Source organism: Adiantum capillus-veneris, chromosome 9, assembly GCF_014529385.1.
Source record: "Adiantum capillus-veneris isolate H3 chromosome 9, ASM1452938v2, whole genome shotgun sequence".
Taxonomy (NCBI): domain Eukaryota; kingdom Viridiplantae; phylum Streptophyta; class Polypodiopsida; order Polypodiales; family Pteridaceae; genus Adiantum; species Adiantum capillus-veneris.
In genome coordinates, this window is record NC_140939.1 from 75064311 (window position 1) to 75084461 (window position 20151).

Below are 20151 nucleotides of genomic sequence, written 5' to 3' on the forward strand. Positions count from 1 at the left end.
TAGGGTGTTCACCTTGCTTGACAATGAGAGAGGGAGATAGGTGGTGCTTGATTTGAAGACCAAAGAGAGCCGTTCTCACCCTGTTGGAAAAAAAGGACAAAGATGATACGACAAGCTATGAGTATGAGACCGAGACAGGCTATGATGAGGGCTACACAGATACTGAGGAAGAGGAAAGTGAGGATAATATGCTAAAGATAGATGCCTACTTGTTTGGGGTTACTGTTGAAGGATCCCATGTAAAAGGAGAGGTGCAACCATAGGTTAGTGGCATAGGTGTGGAGGAGGTAATTGCTATGCTAATCGAAGATTTGACCAAGAAAGAGAGAGAAGGCTATGTTGAGCTGTGTGCCTCTTTTCGGAATTTATTTGCGACGAAGTACAAGGATATACGAGAAGCAAAGGGTGCAGAGCACAAGATAGTTCTTAAAGAAGGATGCAAACCAAAGGCGCAAAAGCTAAGGAGGTTAGGGGAGATTCAGAAGGAGGATCTTTGGCAGGAGATTAGCCAGTTGTTAGATGCAGGTATCATATACCCCGTGAAGGAGTCGGAGTTGGTTTCTCCAGTGGTTATCACCCCTAAGAAGAATGGAAAATGGCGGGTGTGCGCCGAGTACAAGCCATTGAATGCGGCGACCAAGAGAAACCACTACCCGTTATCGTTCCAAGATGAAATCTTAAATCAGGTGGCCGGTCATGAGAGGTACTCTATGATGGATGGATTTTCTGGGTACTTTCAGATAGGGATTTCTCTTGAAGACCTGCTAAAGACAACATTTATCTCTCCATGGGGGTGCTTTGCCTATCGTCTCGTAGGATGCCCTTTGGTTTAGTGAATGCCTACGCCACCTTCCAAGAATGAATGAATAGGGTGTTTGGTCCCTACTTGGGTAGATTCATTAGAGTTTCATGGATGACATTGGATGTTATAGCTCAAGGGCGGATCATTTGTCAAAGCTGCAGCTATGTTTTCAAAGGCTTGACAGAGAAGGAGGTCAATTAAACCCTAAAAAGTGCAAGATAGCACAACCTCGAGCGCAGTTGCTAAGTCATGTGGTGTCACAAAATGTAATTGAGGCAGATCCGTAAAAGGTCAAGGCGCTAGTCTTGATGGAGCCTCTTGCTATTGCACAAGGCTTGGCCTCCTTTGTACATAAACTAAAGTACTTGTCGCCTTTTTTTTGGATGCTGTCACAGTATGTGTATCCTCTCCAAAAGAGGGCTCAACAGGTGCATGGGTTTGAATGTGATGAAGATGCTCAATAAGATTTTGACAGGGTGAAAGAAATTTTGTGTCAGCTGCCAACTGTGTGCCCTCCAAGCCAAGAGGATGATTTCTATGTGTCAATGACGGTAGGTACCGTGGCTATTGGGGCGGTGTTACTTTAGAAGGTAGGAAGGAGCTATAAGCCTATCTACTTTGGAAGCACGGTGTGACAAGTCCTGGAGAGGTGACTTACACTGAAGCGGAGCAGTGGGTCATGGCATTGGTTTTTGCTTGTAGAAAGTTCGAAGTGCGTAAGTTTTATGTGTTGACGGCTAACAATCTATTGCCGGAAATAGTGCTACACTTGAATCCAGGGAAGCGGATCATGAAGTGGTTGATAGAGTTGCACGAATTCGAGTTTGAGTTCAAGATTGACCATACAAGTTGGTCACATTTGGCAGATATTGTGGTCAGCAAGGCCGTAGATTTGCCAACTTATCTAAGAGTGGTGTGAGATGAAGCCAAAGAGGAGCCCGACCTGATGGGAGCTTTTACCATGTGGTTTGATGGTGCATATAGGAGGGTGATAAAGAAAGTTGGGGGAGGTGTGGTGATTAACGATCCACACAGCAAGGTAATCTTCTCAAAAGCCTATGATTTGGAGGATGTTCACACCAACAATGAAGCAAAATATCTCGCTCTCCATCTAGGTTTGAAACAATGCGTTGAGTTTGGCATTTCCAGGTTGACGGTCAAATGTGATGCGTTATTGGTCATCAAGCAACTATTAGGCCAATGGAAAGTAAAACGAGATTCCTTAAAACATTGGTTCTTTGCCATCAAAAAGTTGTTGAAGTTCTTTAGAGAGATCCAGTTCAAGCATGTGAAGAGGGAGCATAACCAAGAGGCAGACCAACTAGCAAACATTAAGGTGCAGGTAAATGTCGTAGGTATATATGTGGCCCTAGCCACATACACAGGTAGGGAGTCATTGAAGGAGGTACAGGGCATTGTCCTCAAGGTTTGTCTTAACTGCAAAGGAGGAGGATAGTTCAGAAAGCTCACAAATTTACACTAATAGGTGAAGACCTAATGACCTACGGTAGAGACAGGGTGCTAAGGAGAGTGCTCTATAAAGAAGCGATTAACTTGGTGCTGGAGCAATGTCATGAGGAGAGTGGACACCAAGGGAAAGGCCAAGTACTGTTTCGAGTGTTAAGAGCGGGTTTTTGGTGGCCTTCAGTAGTGAAGGATGTGCACTATTGGTGCAAGACTTGCCATGAATGCCAGACTATAGGAGAGAGGCGTTTGACAGCTGAGTCACAGGGGGCCATTGTTGCTCAGAATGCTTTTGAGAAGTAGGTTTTGGATGCCATCACTCCACTCCCTAAGTCTACAAGTGGTAGGAAGTATGTCAAGGTTGCCATCGACTACCTCACCAGGTGGGTCGAGGCCAGAGCCGTGAAGGAGGTAAATGCACAGTTTGTGGCTCACTTTGTTTTCGATAACATTTGTTGCCGTTTTGGAGTGCCGTGGGTGCTCATTTCGGATAGAGGGCAAGGGTTCAGAAGCAAGCTTATGCAAGCATTGGTGGAAAAACTAAAGATTCAACATCGATTTTCCTCGCCTTATCATCCCCAATGCAATGGTCTTGTGGAGAGTGCCAACAGACAAATCATCAAAATGCTCGCGAATTATGTGTATAAGCAGGAAACAAAATGGGAGATCAATCTAGAAAAGTGTCTATGGGCCTACAGGACATCCTACATAGACACTTTTCTAGATTGATCTCCCATTTGAGTTGGTTTATGGTAAGGAGGCAGTGCTACTAGTGCATGCACAGTTGGGTTCTTTAAAAGGTATGTGGCGCATCGATGCCACTCCACAAGGTTTCTTACAAGATAGGATTGTCGGCCTTTAGGCGTTGCAAATGGATAGAGAGGCGGCAGCCGACTACTATGTGAAGCAGCGGGAAAGGAGCATGGCCAAAGTCAATGAGAGTCTGCCAGAAAAAAAGATAGAAGAGGGGGACCTAGTAATGAAGTATGAGAGATACTTGGACTTCACCTTCCAGAAGAAGTTCAAGAAGAAATGGACAGGTCCGTACAAAGTACAAAAGGCCTTTTTGAATGGGACGTATCAGCTGGTGAGAGCCAATGGTAACCTTCTCAGGCATAGGGTAAATGGTGTACGGCTCAAACTGTACTTTGATAGGGGAGTGGTGCCCGATGTACATCAAATAGTGACCAGGGGGGTTGGGCAACCCACTTGAAGGGACTCAATAGTAACAAACATGCATGTTTTGTACATATTATACATATTGTAGATATGGTGGTGTGTTTTCCAGTGTAGTTGAGTGTTTGCAGACTGTTGCAAGTTTCAAGTTCAATAAAGCTACTTTTGGTTGAACATGAATGTTCAACAGGGGGTGGCCAATGATGGTGCAGCCAAAGTTGGTCCGTGCTATAAAGTGTGCTATGCAGTGCAAAGGGTTCGAACAGGTGCATGGCAAAGGGCTAAAGCAGGTATGAAGACCCTGGGCAGGAGAGCAGGAGCGGAAATATATGCTTAAAGTGATTTTTTACGCCAGGGGGGCCTCCAAAGTGAGATAATGATGACCGTAGGTCACGGTGTTCGAGATGTGGGCAATGTACCCCAAAATGTGATATTAAAGATGATCTAGAAGCTCTTCTAGATAGCTCGCCAAACACAGTCCCGGTGTGAAAGTTATGATTGTCCGAAGATTGAGTGCTTTGCAGATCCTCAACGGGCAGGGCAGGTATAGACAGGTGGCGAAAAATGGGATCAGGACAGGTACAATCAGGTGGTGAAAAACTGGCATGATCGAGGTGTCAATCATGCCGGTTTTTTTGGTTCACCATTCGGAGATCAAACGGGCAAGTTATGGCCTATGGAATATTTGCCGCAGCTCGGTCATGCCGGTTTTTTCGGTTCACCATATGGCGATCGAACGGGCAAGTTATAGCTTGTGGAATATTTGTCGGGGGTCGGGTAGGTGCTCACCAGGACACATTGATAGGCATGCTGACAAAGATATTTTGTAGCTCGCTCGGGTCCTGGAAAATTGCATGTAAAGTGGGGGGTCAGTCAAAACTTGCGACTCGCCGATCGAAGTCATGGTCACCGTGATGCGTCCACTTCAAGTTGACAAACCATCGCGGCAGGGGTAAACTCGGTTTTTTTTCCCTTTTTTGGACTTTTTTTCCAAGGCTAGCGTGACATTGACGGGTGGACGAGAGCTAAAATTCTAAATCAATATGGTGAAGTTCCCATACGGCATGACAGGAAAAAAACTTTATTTGGCAAATTCGTGCATATAAGCACCGGCACCATGGGAAATTGTTGAGTTTATATGTGAAGCTACTCAATGTATGGCTTCTCTATATATGGCACCCAACTCCTCTCTATATATACATCATCTCATGTGTGTATTCTACACACTTTGGGGTTCTATTTCTGTGCTCTCTCCTTCTCTCTCAACATGGTATCAGAGCAGTACGTTTTTGTTTTTCAAATTTTCTCCTGATCAAAACCGATTTTGAAGAAACTATCCGTCAAAGGCATCCGAATCAATGTGGTCTACAACTTTGCAGAAGAAAGTTTTTTCAAATTCTGCACCAATTTTGAGTTATTATTCGTAGACTGTGTACATACCTGAAAAGCAACTTTCACTTTTTGTTTTTGAATTTTTTGCTAATTGAAAACGATTTTGCAGAAACTACCCGCATAGGGGACCCGAATCGATGTGGTCTACAACTTTGCAAAATATTTTTTTTTCAAATGCTACACCAATTTTGAGTTATCTTTTGCAGACTGCGTACATGCCTAAAAAGCAACTTCGCTTTTTGTTTTTTATTGTTCTCCTGATTGAAAACGATTTTGCAAAAACTATCCGCTACAGGCATCGCAATCGATGAGAAACTATTCGCATGAGCCATCGGAATCGATGTGGTCTATAACTTTGCAGAAGAAAGTTTCTTTAAATTCTGCACCGATTTTGGGTTATCGTCTCAGACTGCGAATATGTTTGAAAAGAAAAAATTAACTTTTTGCTTTTGATTTTTCTCATAATTGAGAACTTCTCAATTATATTTTTTCTTGATCAATCATATATTTGTTACTGACGTAACTTTGCTGCAGAAGCTAGTTACATATTGTTTTGATTCAGTCGAGCCGTTGATGATCGTCCAAATTCTATCAAGCTACTGTTGGTACATGATCTTTTGTTATATGATATACTCGTTCATTGATTTTCCTATAATTATTATTTTAGAGAGATAGTTTACGTCGTTTTATTGATAATTTCTCATTGATACCATAGTGATTTTGATGGTACCATGATGATGTTTTGTTAGTACTTTGGTCATGGTGATTTTCGTTGATACCATGATGATATTTCATTGATAACATGGTTATTCTCGGTGATTCCATGATGATATTTCGTTGATACCATGGTTATTCTTGGTGATTCCATGATGATATTTCGTTGATTCCATGGTTATTCTCGGTGATACCATGATGTTGTTTCGTTGATACCATGGTTATTCTCGGTGATACCATGATGTTGTTTTGTTAATACCATGGTTATTTTCGATGATGCTATGATGTTGTTTCGTTGATACAATGATTATTCTCGGTGATATCATGACGCTTTTTGTTGATACCATGATGATTTATTCATTTTTATTGATACAATGATGATGTTTTGTTAATACTTTGATGATATTCATTGATCACTATGTTGATAAATGATGTTTTATGTAGTATATACACATATCATTTGCATCATGTAATCACGTATCTTGTACTTTTACATTCATACTTTATGTACCATATGTTTTTGTGTGTATATATGTCATCAAAAGAGTGGCGTCGCGAACCATCTCTTATGGAATTGTGAACGTAATAATTTCAGTAACGATGCTAATAATTTTCATGACTATGTTTTTTTGAGTCTATGATCTATGTAGGATTGATCAAAGAATTGATTTTATGAAGACAAACTTGGTGACAATAAAAGATTTATGAAGATATGTTTGGTGATGCCATATTGATGACAACATGAAGACATGTCTGGTGATGTGATATTGATGACAAGCTACATAGTAGATTCACGGAGACACTTTTAATTACAAGCTAATTGATAGCCTTTACACCTCTTTATTGAACCTTTGTATTCATTATTGTATTTGATAGGATAGGAGTAATGTAACTCCTCATAAAACATTCATTGTAAAAGGAGTGATGTAGCTCCTCATAAAATATTCATTGTAAAAGGAGTGATGTAGCATCTTGTGAACATTTGTATATTCAATGATTTTTGTAATATAACGGTGGGTGTATATAGAGCTGTGGGTTTTTCCCTTGATCCCCCAAGGGTTTTTTCATCCACAGTTAGAGACCCTTATTTGAGCGGGGGTGTAAGATCTCTACTTTCAAATTGCACGCAAGTTCTATTATGCATTTGTATTTTTTTGAACCATCACTCCTTATTTAAGATATTCGAGTTCAAATTATGAATCGTAGGTTGAGAAAACCTAGAAATTAAAATTTACGCTACAAAATTCTGACATGTTTAGCTATATGAATCACTAATTAACTTATTGCAAGACTTATTTACTGATTGTAGAATTTTCTTTTACTACTATAAAGTTAATATAAGACTGTAAAGTTTAACTTAAAAAGATAAAGTAAATTATCATTAAGGAAATAAATAAAATAATACACAGGGATGACAAATGAAGGCACATGGACTCACATAGGAGGGGACAAAGTGGGACACACTGTCACATGAAAAAGGAGAGGCTACTCTTGACTAATCTTAATGAGGGGGGGCCTGTGTGGCCTTATCTTTTGATGATAATGACAAAGTGGTCAAGCTCATGGCTACCACAAGGGTACCAAAAACGCGGGTATGATTTTTGGGGGAAAAAAAAATAATATTTTTTTTAAAAAAAATAAAAATAAAAAAAATATTATTTTTTTTGGGAAAAAAAAGTTGAACGTTTTCTTTTCTGCTATAAATAGAGCATCCATGCTCACACTTTAGAGATAGAGATTGTCTCTATAGCACTCACGAAGTGCTGCCACTTCTCTTAGAGAGAAGGCGTCCACAAACCACTAAGAGAGCAAAAACTCTAGTGGACTAATAAGGTGTGTATTAATTGAGCATTCAATTAGTTTTAAGAAGGATATGTGTGTATGTGTGCTATCTCCTACTCTAATCTCTCTAATGGACTAGTAAGATTCAAGTAGATATGTGTGTGTGTGTGCTATCTATTACTCTAATCTCTAATGGATTAGTAAGATTCAATTAGCTTTAAGAAGGTTATGTGTGTGTGTGTGTGTGCTATCTCCTACTCTAATCTCTCTAATAGATTAGTAAGATTCAAGTAGATATGTGTGTGTGTGTGCTATCTATTACTCTAATCTCTAATGGATTAGTAAGATTCAATTAGCTTTAAGAAGGTTATGTGTGTGTGTGTGTGCTATCTCCTACTCTAATCTCTCTAATAGATTAGTAAGATTCAATTAGCTTTAAGAAGGATATGTGTGTGTGTGTGTGTGTGTTATCTTTTACTCTAATCTCTCTAATAGATTGGTTAGATTCAATTAGCTTTAGAAAAGTATGTGTGTGTGTTCTCTTTAACTCTAATCTTTCTAATGGATAGTAAGATTCAATTAACTTTAGAAAAGATGTGTGTGTATGTTTTCTCTTACTCTAATCTCTCTAAGTATACCTACTCTCTCTAGTTAGTACATCTTCACTATTAACTTATATATTGTTAATTGAAAGTTAATACATAAGAGAACTCATCATATTCTTATTACACATTATGAAATTCTCATTCATCAATGTTATTGTCTATTAGGTTAAATAGAATTTTGAATAATACTAAAAATTGATTTAGTTGAAGTATAGAATTGGATTAGAAATGTCATGCATTCCTAAACTTTCAATCGTAATTTACACACTTAATTTTTGATTAATTAAGATTAGCAAATATTTTGATGTATAGAAATTAGATGTAGAACAACAACACTGAGTGTGAATCCGAGTTGGCGAGGGTTCAAATTACAGACTCTCTTTGAAAACAATGAGATTATTAGGGAAATTGACCAATTTAAATTTCTAAGTGTATAACATAAGTGTAGTACAAAAAAATGGTTCCAAAGCATGCTCGAACCCAAGGCGCTAATGATCATGAAGCTGGTACAAGTAACGATGGATTCCTTGCGGAAAATGCTATGTCTCCACCAATCAGACCAATCGGAGCTATGGTACAGGTTAGTATTGCAGTTTCAAGTTATGCATCGTTGCATATGCGAGACCATAGGAATATATTATTTACATTATGAAAAGAAAATACGGAACGAAACCACGGGGCTTAACCCCAAGAAACTCGTCATATGTTTGACAAGTAGGAAAGATTGTCTGGTTAAATTGGTTGCTATAGGAAAGAATGTTTGTCCAAAACCTTCTGTATGGTTTCTCTCAAGTCTCTCTACTTATTAGCGCTAATATTATGTGGCAGTTGCCGAGGCGTGAGATGACGCCCAGGATGGCACCGCTGATGCTGTGGTGGGAGTACACCCAGATTAGCTTAGCTGGATACTACGGTTTTGTTTTGTCGTGGCGTGAGGATGACGCCCATATTGGCACCAAGTTATGCATCATTGCATATGCGAGACCATAGGAATATATTATTTACCTTATAAAAAGAAAACACGGACCGAAACCACGGGGCTTAACCCCAAGAAACTCGTCATATGTTTGACAAGTAGGAAAGATTGTCTGGTTAAACTAGTTGCTATAGGAAATAATGTTTGTCCAAAACCTTCAGTATGGTTTCTCTCAAGTCTCTCTACTTATTAGCATTGGTATTATGTGGCTGTTGCCGAGGCGTGAGATGACGCTTAGGATGGCACCGCTGATGCTATGGTGGGAGTATACACAGATTAGCCCAGCTGGATACTGCGGTTTTGTTTTTTCGTGGCATGAGGATGACGCCCAGATTGGCACCGTTGTTGCTATGACGGGAGTACGTCCAGATTAGCACAACGAATACTTGTCGAGTGGTATGGGACGCTCATGTGGACAAGGGTTTTTATAAATAATGTATATACCGATTGGACATAATAGCGCCACTAGAGATTCTTGAGTGAACCTAATCCAAGGGTTGTTGGTTTAAAATTGGACGACTTCTTGTTTGAAAATTGTTTGTAATATTGTTTGAAGAGCTGTTTTAACGAACCAGTATCATAAATAAAGTAAAGGAATATGTATGTTTAAACAGTGTCGTAGTAATTAAATAACAAAAGAAGGGTGAGTGTGGTGTGGAAAGTGGGATAATGATACCCTGACGGTATCATTCTATGGACGGGTGGATCCGATGAGTTGGGTAACTTTCCAACGCTAGATTTTATTTTTTTTAGTCATAAATCTTAAAAGAGACAAACCTTGGCGGCTATGCTTCTAAAACATGCAGAAAAAAGCACACAGGTTGGTCACTCTAAGATTTATACTTTTAGGTATAATTGATTATAGATAGTTTTTAGATAGGGTTATGGTGGTCACGCTCCACCATAGCGAAATAGGACCAATCCTTCACTAACGCTTCATGCCCGTGGCTATGTAGTAGCTAAGGAAATGTCCGTTGGTTTTTCCTTATCAGGATTGGAGACCTATCAAAGGTACTTCGCTCCTCTCGACAAGGGAAGGGACCTCACAGGGGGTGTTGAGCTTATATGTGAAGCTAACCAATATATGGCTTCTCTATATATGGCACCAAGGTCCCCTCTATATATACATCATCTCATGTGTGTATTCTACACACTTTGGGGTTCTATTTCTGCTCTCTCTCCTTCTCTCTCAATAGAAATAGGTGAAAAAAAAATTCATTGGCTATAAGTGGAAAGGGAAAGGGTGGATGGAAGGTGACATTAGAAGAAAAAAAAGAAAGAAGATAGCTGGAGTTTGGGGAAAACAAAAGGGAAAGGCTCAAAAGGTAAGGGAGAGAGAGAAGAGGTTTTTTGAGAAAAAGAAAGGCAAAGGCAGTGGCGCCAGGCGCTACCGCCCAAAAAAAGAAAATTTTTTCTTTCTTCGCCTTGAAAAAACTAAGAGGAGAAAAAAGAGAGAGAAAGAGCAGCCGTTTTCAAAAAAGAGGAAAAAGCTTTTCTTTGGGCTTGGGGAAAAGGGGGAGGAAAAAGAGAAAAGTTTTTTCACGCTCGACGGTCAAAGCGGGAATGCATGGTCTGTGAAGCGGCTCGAAAGAGCGAGGGATTTTCAAGAGAAGAAGCCAGCGAGGGCGGCATGGAGAAGCGACTTTTGTTATAGTGAAGGCAACGGTGATGTTCCCACTGAGGTATGTGGCGACGGAGTCGAGTGGTGAGGGAAGTGTGTGTCCCTCTGTATGAAGCGGCGATGGCGATGGAAAAGCCTTGAGCATGGTTCATGGAATTTGTACATGGTTTTTGGTTTGAAGGAGAAGCTGTGATTGTTGATTTTGGGGTCGTCTCTCCCCCTTCCCCCCTTTCTTCTTTGCTCATCCCCAGGGTGTGTGGTGCCGGTGTGTGTGAGTGTGTGTGTCCCCCCGGGCCCCTTGTGTGTGAGAGAGAGAAAGAGAGAGAGGTGTTGAGTTGTGGAAGTGCGAGAAGCTGGCAAGATTAGTGTGATCTGGGTCTAGAGACTATGCAGGTCGTGTGTGAATTGAGCAAGTTGCGTGTGTGTCGGGTGTGTTCCCAATTCCCCCTCTCCAGCGTGATGGGACAAAAAGCAACGTGTGTATTGGCTGTGGTCTCCCACTAGAAGTACACGAAATCAGTGCAATGGTCAAAATGCCATGTGAGCATACCTATCACCTAATCTACTTTGTTGTTCCATGCTCCCTGGGGACCGAATGTAGAGATTCCACCTACCAACAGAGGATACTAGTTGAATGGTGTGGCAAGGTCACAGGGCAAGGACCCCCAATCACACAGAGTTCTAGTAAGATAATGTTAAGGAACAATTATCCAGCCTTGATTCCTACACTATCCCTGTGTATGCTAGTTAGCATAGAAGGTATGCATGTTAGTTTAGTGGGTATGGTGTCTAGCATATTGTGTATGGTAGTGATAGCTGTTTTTCGACTCTCTATAATTTCCATAGTGAGTTAACCCACCCTACCAAAATCATCCAAACACTGTGGCTATCCCTACCATTTCACTATATATAGTTATGTGTGAGTTAGGGGACTTTTCCCATATCTTCTAAAAAACCCTCAACTAGCTAGTCACTGGGCTAGTTGAGCCAAAAAATAAAAAATATAAGTATATTATGGCCCATTTGTGTGTAAATATTTCATTGTATATAGGGCCTAAATAAAAGGATTTTTCATAATTATTTTGATATTTATTTAAATATTTCTACTTATGGTGTGTTATTTATGCTATGTACATTGACTCACCATTATCATATTTTTTTCTTACCATTTTGCATACTCTTTATTCCATATAAAAATAATTTCATGCAAGCTTCTCTTATTTTTGGTGTAACTCCATCCCAACAAAAATTAAAAAAAACTAGTTTTATTTATGTGTATATTTTTTCACTATTGTGATTTTTCCCTCCTACATCTATTCTCTTTTACTCTCATAAATTAGAACACCAAAAATATTCATATTTTTATGGTAGACTTATAATGAGATAGATTTATTTTGATCCCTTTATATTTTTTCTACCTATATTATTTATATTTGACATGTACATATTTTTTTAGACCTCTCAATATTTGATTTTCTTAGTTTTACTATTCACTTATATCATGATCTCAACAATATCTTCAATTATAGACCTACCAAATAAGGTCAAGGGTATGTGGAATGCATGCATGCACCGTGGGGAGCTCACTCTTGGAGGTATTCAAAAGAATCATCCAAAGAAGGACCTCACAAGGACCTTGTGCAGTGGAAAAAGCAGTCGGTTTTGCTGAATTTTTAAAGATCACATGCTCCCCGAATTTGAAAAGGTGATACAAACAAAAGCTGTAGCTCGTGAGCTGAACTTTTATCTCAATTTTTTTCATATTTTTTTGAGCTACGAGCTGTGATCTAGGATTTTATTTGTGGACCCCAGTTTGCCCATGCTATGCAACCACACTCCCTCTTCCACTTTATCATTTTCCTCTTTCACACACACCTCTCCACTCATCATCCCCACCTCTCTCACCACTCCTCTCTGCACCCTACTCACCTTCTTCTAAACCTTGAAGAATAAGAGAAACCATGGTGAACTCATGTTTTCTACACACACTTCCATTCCAAAATTGACCACCTAGTCTCATTTTTTCTCATCCATATTACCCATATCTATCAAAAAACCATAAAATTCAGCCTCTTCTCTTGAAAGACAACATCATGGTGATTGATTACTCATATTCAACTACCTTGGCTCCCAAAGGAAGGTCAAGAGTGAAAAAAACGTACCGTCAAAGCTAGTGGACCGTCAACAAGCGTCAAAATTGACCCTACTCAAGATACTTGGAGCATCAACATTGTAAGAAATCCATGTTTTCTTACCTATTAAGAGTTTTTTCTTCCTTATTTGTATCCTACTTGGATACTCCCATTGTAAATATCCAATTCCATTTGTAAATCAATAAAATAACTAACTCTACTAATTTACTAACACTAACCTACTATGAAAAGTCCTATCACCTCCACTTCTCTCCTCTCTCTCTTCTTCATCTATCCACACCAACTTCTTGATAATTCCAAGAAAAAGAAATTAGATAAGTGCTGAAAATCTAACCCAACCATGGTTAGAGGAGTAACCCTAGCCTTCAGAATTGCTATACAAGGAGGGTGTAGCTAGCACAAAGGGGGAGCCATAAGCAAGAGCACTATGCTATAGCTTGAGAATCCAAGCTCAACCTCTCTAGAAGGAGCCCTTGAGTGGAAGCTCATTGGCTTATGCATATGCATGTGTTGTATTAGGGGTGATTAGCAAGGGAACTCTATGCCATTGTAAGAGAGAGTGATCATTCAATTGAGAGTAGGAAATCTATCATTTCTCCTACTAGTGTAAGCCCAACATTTGCTGAATCAAGGAGGGTGGATTTGGATTAAGCTTGGATACTTTGTCTCTCTTCCAACGTGAAGTAATGGACAACAATGATGTGTAAGTGTCCTGGTGTTTTTTTTAAGTTCTTGATAGCTTGTTTCTGGGTGTTGTCATCAATTCAGCCATAAATTCCACATACTGTAAGAGGGCAACAGGGTGGAGAGGACTCCCCTGGCCTTAAGACAGTGATTGGGGTGGCTTTTCTTGTGATATGTTGTGGTGACTCAAGCTATGTTGAACAAATACTAATCTCACTTTCATTGGTCATGATAGATTTGTAAGAAGGTATTAGTGCAACAAGCACCCCCTCCCCCTTCCCTCTTTTTCTTACATATACAATTGTGTTTGCTTGATCACTGTCGCACATTTCAAAGCAGCCCGAGCACTCTCTCTCTCTCTCTCTCTCTCTCTCTCTCTCTCTCTCTCTACACGTCCTAGTTCACATCCAAAACTAGGTGGTGCCCCAAATTTGTTAGGGTTAGGTTGCGGGTTTGTGTGTGTGTTTGTTGTTTTTTCCAACCCCAACCCAATTGAGCAGCACGGGAACCTAGAAGATTGCTTAGAGGCCACTCTTCTTATTGCCCGCCCCGGACCACCTCAGTAGTTGTCAAACCTAGTTATGCTAGTTAGCATATAATGTATGCTAGTTATCTTAGTGGGTTTGGTGTCTAGCATATTGTGTATGGTAGTTGTCAAACCTAGTTATGCTAGTTAGCACACATAGTAATCCTAGCTAACATATTGTGAATACTAGTTGGCATTTTTGTATGCTAGTTAGCATATTTTGTATGCTAATAAGCATACATTCTATGCTAGTTAACAAACTATGCATGCTAACTAGCATAGAGAGTTTCCCAGTTAGACACAAAGTATGCTAATCATCATATTAAATAAGCTAATTAGTGCACAATGCGCTAAGTAGCAAACAAGGTTTGCTAATAAGCATACCCTGTATGTTAGTTAGCACACACCATGTGCTAACTAACATACAGGGTATGATAATTAGCATATTTAATATGTTAATTATCATACAGGGTATGCTTATTAGCATATTTAATATTTTAATTATCATATAGGGTATGCTTATTATGATAATATGCTAACTAACATACAGGGTATGATAATTAGCATACTTTTTATGCTAATTATAACACTGTATGATGGCTAGCATGCAAGTATGCTAATTAGAAAAAACGTATGCTATTTAGCATGAATAAGCATACCTTTTCTTATAGTTATCATACTTGCATGCTATCCATCATACACAATGTTCTAATTAGCATACCTTCTTAGCTAGTTAAGACACATTGCTAAACACAATGTTCTAATTAGCATAAAAAGTATGCTAATCAGTATATTATATATGCTAATTAGCATACCTTGTTAGCCATGTGTGCTAACTAGCGATGAAGGTATGCTAATTATCATATATAATATTCTAATTAGCATAATTTTTATGCTAATTAGAACATTTAGTATGATGGCTAGCATGCAAGTATGATAACTATAAAAAAAGGTATGATAATTAGCATACTCAGTATGCTAGCTAGCATACCTTGTATGTTAGCTAGCATTTTGTGCATGCTAACAAGCATTCAAATTTTAGTTAGCATACCGTCTTTGCTACCTAGCATAATATGTATGCTTGCTAGCATAACTCTATGCTAGTTAGAATACATTTTTGAGCTAGCTAGCATAATTTGTATGCTAGTTAGCATACATCTTTGCTAGTTATCATAATGTGTATATTAGTTAGCATGCACAATATGCTAACCAGCAAAAATGGTATGCTAATTAGCAGAGAAGTTATGTTTATTAGCTTCACTTATCCTCTAGTTAGATACCGTCTATGCTAGCATACATTGTATGCTAATTAGCATACAACTGTGTATGCTAATTAGCACACCATCAATAATAAGCATACCATTAACATACACACAATTTTTTCCTATTAACATTTTATATACGCTAATTACCATACATTCTCTGCTAGTTAGCATACACACTAAATTCACACTTCCTTCTTAGCATATTGGTCATGGTGGTTAGTACACTTTGTATACTAGTTAACATAGTTAGCATAGACAATATGAATGTCTACAGGATATAGATGCCTACCATACATCGAATGCTACTTGTCACACTATGCATACAAGCAATCATAATGGTACCATGAAAATGAACGGGTGAATGAAATACACATGTATCAATGATGCAGGATGTGAACCTAACAAGAGACCTGTCAATCAAAGGAAAGAAGAGAAGCTTTGTAATGATGAATTTGATGAGCTAGATAAACAGCATGAAAGGGCAGATGTAATGCCACAACATGCGACAACGCACAAGGCTGCTGCAGATGGTAAAGAAACAGATGATGATGATGATGATTTTATCATGATTACTCATCCCAAACACAAGCCCCCTACAACTGATCAAACAAGAATCTTAGAGTAAATAGTTAAGAGTGTGCAAGAGGAAGGTAGGAATGCTCAAGAGGAAGGTTTCAGGACTGACAGTGGGCTGATTGCGCAAGAGGAAGGTAGGAATGCTCAAAAGGAAGGTTTTAGGACTGACAGTGGGCTGATTGCGCAAGACACCAGTGATGACAGCCCCCTACAAGGTTTTGTAAACAAAGTGAAATTAAAGAGAAAAGGTGTCCTAGAAGAGATTCAGGAAGAACCTGGGGACGAGAAATGTGCAGCCCCTCCGAGCACCTTGGATGACATAAAGGAACGCACCAGAGGTGAAAAGAAATCCATTCGCTCACGTGATTGCAAGAAATTATGTTGAATTTGTTCCCTGTTGTGTCCAAGTTATGTAGCGCTAGCAAGCTCCACACCCTGTGGCATGTATCTCTCTAGATATTCATAATGTAAAAACTCTTTGCAATATTATTTATTGTGCAACAGTCTAGTAGTTTTTTCTTGTCCTTTATGATGTCTTTATTTGATAGCATTTCCATGTCACAGGGCAAGAGAATTTGCAGCTAGTTACCTTGCATGATTTGAATTATTCCATTGCATGCAAAACCATACAAAAGCGGCGTATTGCCAATGCTAGATAGCTACAAAAAGAAAAATCCGAGATTGAGAAGCACGTGGCTAGCTATCTTAAACGCTTAACAAAAATAAATGAGTACTTCAGTTATGTTCATCCCTCAGGGGAAGTTATTTTTACTGAGTGGTATGCACTGCCAGACCCAATATGCGTGCCATAGCCATTGCCAGACGAGGGGCGCACTTTGGTTATTGATTTAAATGGCCTGCTTGTTCAAGTTGTAGAGCCAATAAAGTACAATGTACAAGATAGGAGGTTGGTATTTTGTCGCAAAGATATCCACAAATTTTTGGATTGGTGCCTCCGGTTTTTCCATGTGTATATATGGAGCACTAGCATGGCACCTAAAGTGAATGCAACATTAGAAACAATATTCAAAGAGCAGCGGGATAAGCTGAGAGTTGTTTTTACACAGGGTCATTGTAGTGGCCATCCTTGCAAATAAATAATAAGCATGTATTCTTGAAGGATTTAAGATTGTTTTGGAAGAGTTGCAACTTTGGGCCCCAAAATAGTATAATTATTGATGATAGTATGTACAAAGTGTGCCAGAATCCTGAAAGAAGTTGGATTGTTACTCCCAAGATAGAGGACTAGACCAAAGAACAACGACAAAACTTCCTGATAAATACTTTGAGCAGCTGGCTGTTCCTATAGATGCAATCAGAGGATCGTGCACCGTATACAGCTGAAAATGCGTTTCATACTGCCCCAGATTTTTTTTCACATCAAGTGATCAAGAGGCAGGAATCCGAAATGCACCGCCACAACGTGGCCCAGCGTAATGAAGCCATGCGTAGGAGACAAAGGGAGACTGATGAAGAAGCTGAAAGACATAAGAGAGAGAGGCTACAGAGGGAAAAATTAGAGAAGCAACAACAGAAAGAGAGTTGCAAGAACCAAAAGCTCAGTAAGAAGAAGAAAGAGAGCAAGACCTAAAAGCTCAGCAAGAAGAAGAAAGAGAGCAAGACCTGAAAGCTCAGCAACAAACAAAGAAGCAAACTGACACTGGGCAAAAGAGAGTGTACAAGCGCGCTAAACCACAATCTTATCCAGAGTAGGAGGCTCTATGCAGTTTCGTAACATTATGAGGGAAATTTGTAAATTGCCTTTCCAATGTTTGTAACTATTCCAACATTCACTTCAGATAGTAATGATCAGATCCTGTACTATTCTTGTTTTGAAGACAATACTATGTGTACTATTGGCATCTTGTAAACATTGAATTTTTATACATGTTTGTTGGAAATCAACAAAGATATGCTAATTAGCATAATGTTTATGCTAGCTAGCAGATTGTTTATGCTAACACAACCAAATCAATATGCCAATTAGAATACATTCTAATTAGCATACTGTGTATTTTTATTGTTGCTAACTTCCACTCAGAGCATACCATAGTATGCTAATTAGCATATATAGTATATAGGCAGCTGCCATATTTTCTCCTTGAAACCAACAATGGTATGTTAATCAGTATACTGTCTATGCCAACTGGCATAAACAATATGCTAATTAACATGCATGGTATGCTAATTAGCATTCCTTCAATTAGCATATTGTGGATTTTTGCTTTTGCTAACTTCCACTCACAACATAGTATGCTAATTAGCATACAGAGTATATAGAAAGCTGCCATCCCTTCTTGAAACCAACATAGAGTATGCTAATTAGCATACATGATATGCTTATTGGCATACACGGTATACAAAGAGTTGTTATCTCTTCTCCGTGAAACCAAAGAACCTATGCTAATTAGCATACTGTTTATCCCAATTAACTATGCTAATTAGCATACCCACAGAATGAGGATTGGCATAAACAGTATGCTAATTAGCATACATAGGATAGAGAGACCTGTCATCTCTTCTCCTTAAAACCAGCAAAGATATGATTATTAGCATATTGTTTATGCCAACTAGCAAAAACAGTATGTTTATTAGCATACTATGTATGCTAATAAACATACCTTCAATTAGCATACTGTGCATTTTTGTTTGTGCTAGCTTCCACTCACAGCATAGTATGCTAATTAGACCACATAGTATACAGAAAGCTGTCATCTCTTCTCCTTAAAACCAGCAAATGTATTCCAATTAGCATACTATTTCTGCCAACTGGCATAAACAATATGCTAATTAGAATACAGAGAGAACTGAAAGCTGCCATCTCTTCTCCTTGAAACCAGCAAAGGTATGCTAATTAGCATACACAATATACAAAAAGTGGCCATCTCTTCTTCCTTAAACTAGCAAGGGTATGCCAGCTAGCATAAAGAGTAATTAGCATACTGTTTATGACAGTTGGCACAAACAGTATGCTAATTAGCATTCCACTCACAACATAGTATACTAATCAGCATACACACTATACAGAAAGCTTCCATCTCTTCTCCTTGAAAACTAGCAAAGTTGTGCTAATTAGAAAACTATTTGTGCTAACTAGAATATATAAGTTTATGCTAATCAACATATATAGTATGCTAATTAGTAAAGTATACAAGAATCTGCCATCTCTTCTCCTTTAAAACCAGCAAAAGGTATGCTAATTAGAACATTTTGTGTGCTAACTAGCATTAATAGGATGCTAATTAGCATACCCACATAACACAATTAGAACACAATGAGACAGGTTGTACAAATAATCTCTCTTAAACTAAGACCCCTCTGTGATAGACACCAGGGATTTTAATTACACGATGACGCATTTTGTTAAATGTTAATTATTGTTGTTATTATCACTATTTTTTTCATGTTAATAACATATCTAATGTCATGACTTACGAAAACCGGTAGAAAACGTAGAACCGGCGGGGCAACCACAAACCCCGGCAGGCCCGGCGAGCATATTATGAATCTCGACGGGCCTGGCGGGCAAAGCAAGAATCCCGTCGGCCCCGTCATGTACCCCCTCCATATTTGGTGGCTCTATATAACCCTGTAGTAGACATCACATCACATCACCGCTTCCTCTAAATTTGGTCATCCTTTAAAATTTAGAAGAAAAACTAAAGGTAAAAGAATGAATAGTCTTTAAAAAAAATTAAAACTTAATGAAACTCTGATCATGGATCATTAGTTCTTTTTTGGACTGAACTGATTCTTGAAAGGAGGTAGAAAGGTGAATCTTTGGGTCGGTATCTCTACATTTGGGATGGACTAATCTCATGTTTGGTTCACCGTTATATTTGCTAAATTGATTGCTATATTGATTAGAACTTCTATCATGGGTCATTAGTTCTTTTTTGGACTGAACTGATTCTTGAAAAGAGATAGAAAGGTGAATCTTTGGGTCGATATCTCTACTTTTGGGATGGACTGATCACATGTTTGATTCACCGTTGTATTTGCTTGCTATTCCGATTAGAGCTCCAATCATGGGTCATTAGTTCTTTTTTGGACTGGACTGATTCATGAAAGGAGGTAGGAAGGTGAATCTTTGGGCCGATATCTCTACTTTTGGGATGGACTGATCACATGTTTGATTCACCGCTGTATTTGCTTGCTATTTCGATTAGAGCTCCAATCATGGGTCATTAGTTCTTTTTTGGACTGGACTGATTCATGAAAGGGGTAGGAAGGTGAATCTTTGGGTCGATATGTCTACTTTTGGGATGGACTGATCACATATTTGATTCACCGTTGTATTTGCTTGCTCATGTTTGAGTAGATTGAGGTTATTTTCTTCAGGCTTCACTACTACGCTTGTGTGTGATATTGATTATAACGCTAATGTTTGGTTTGAATAATACTTGAAAGAAGAG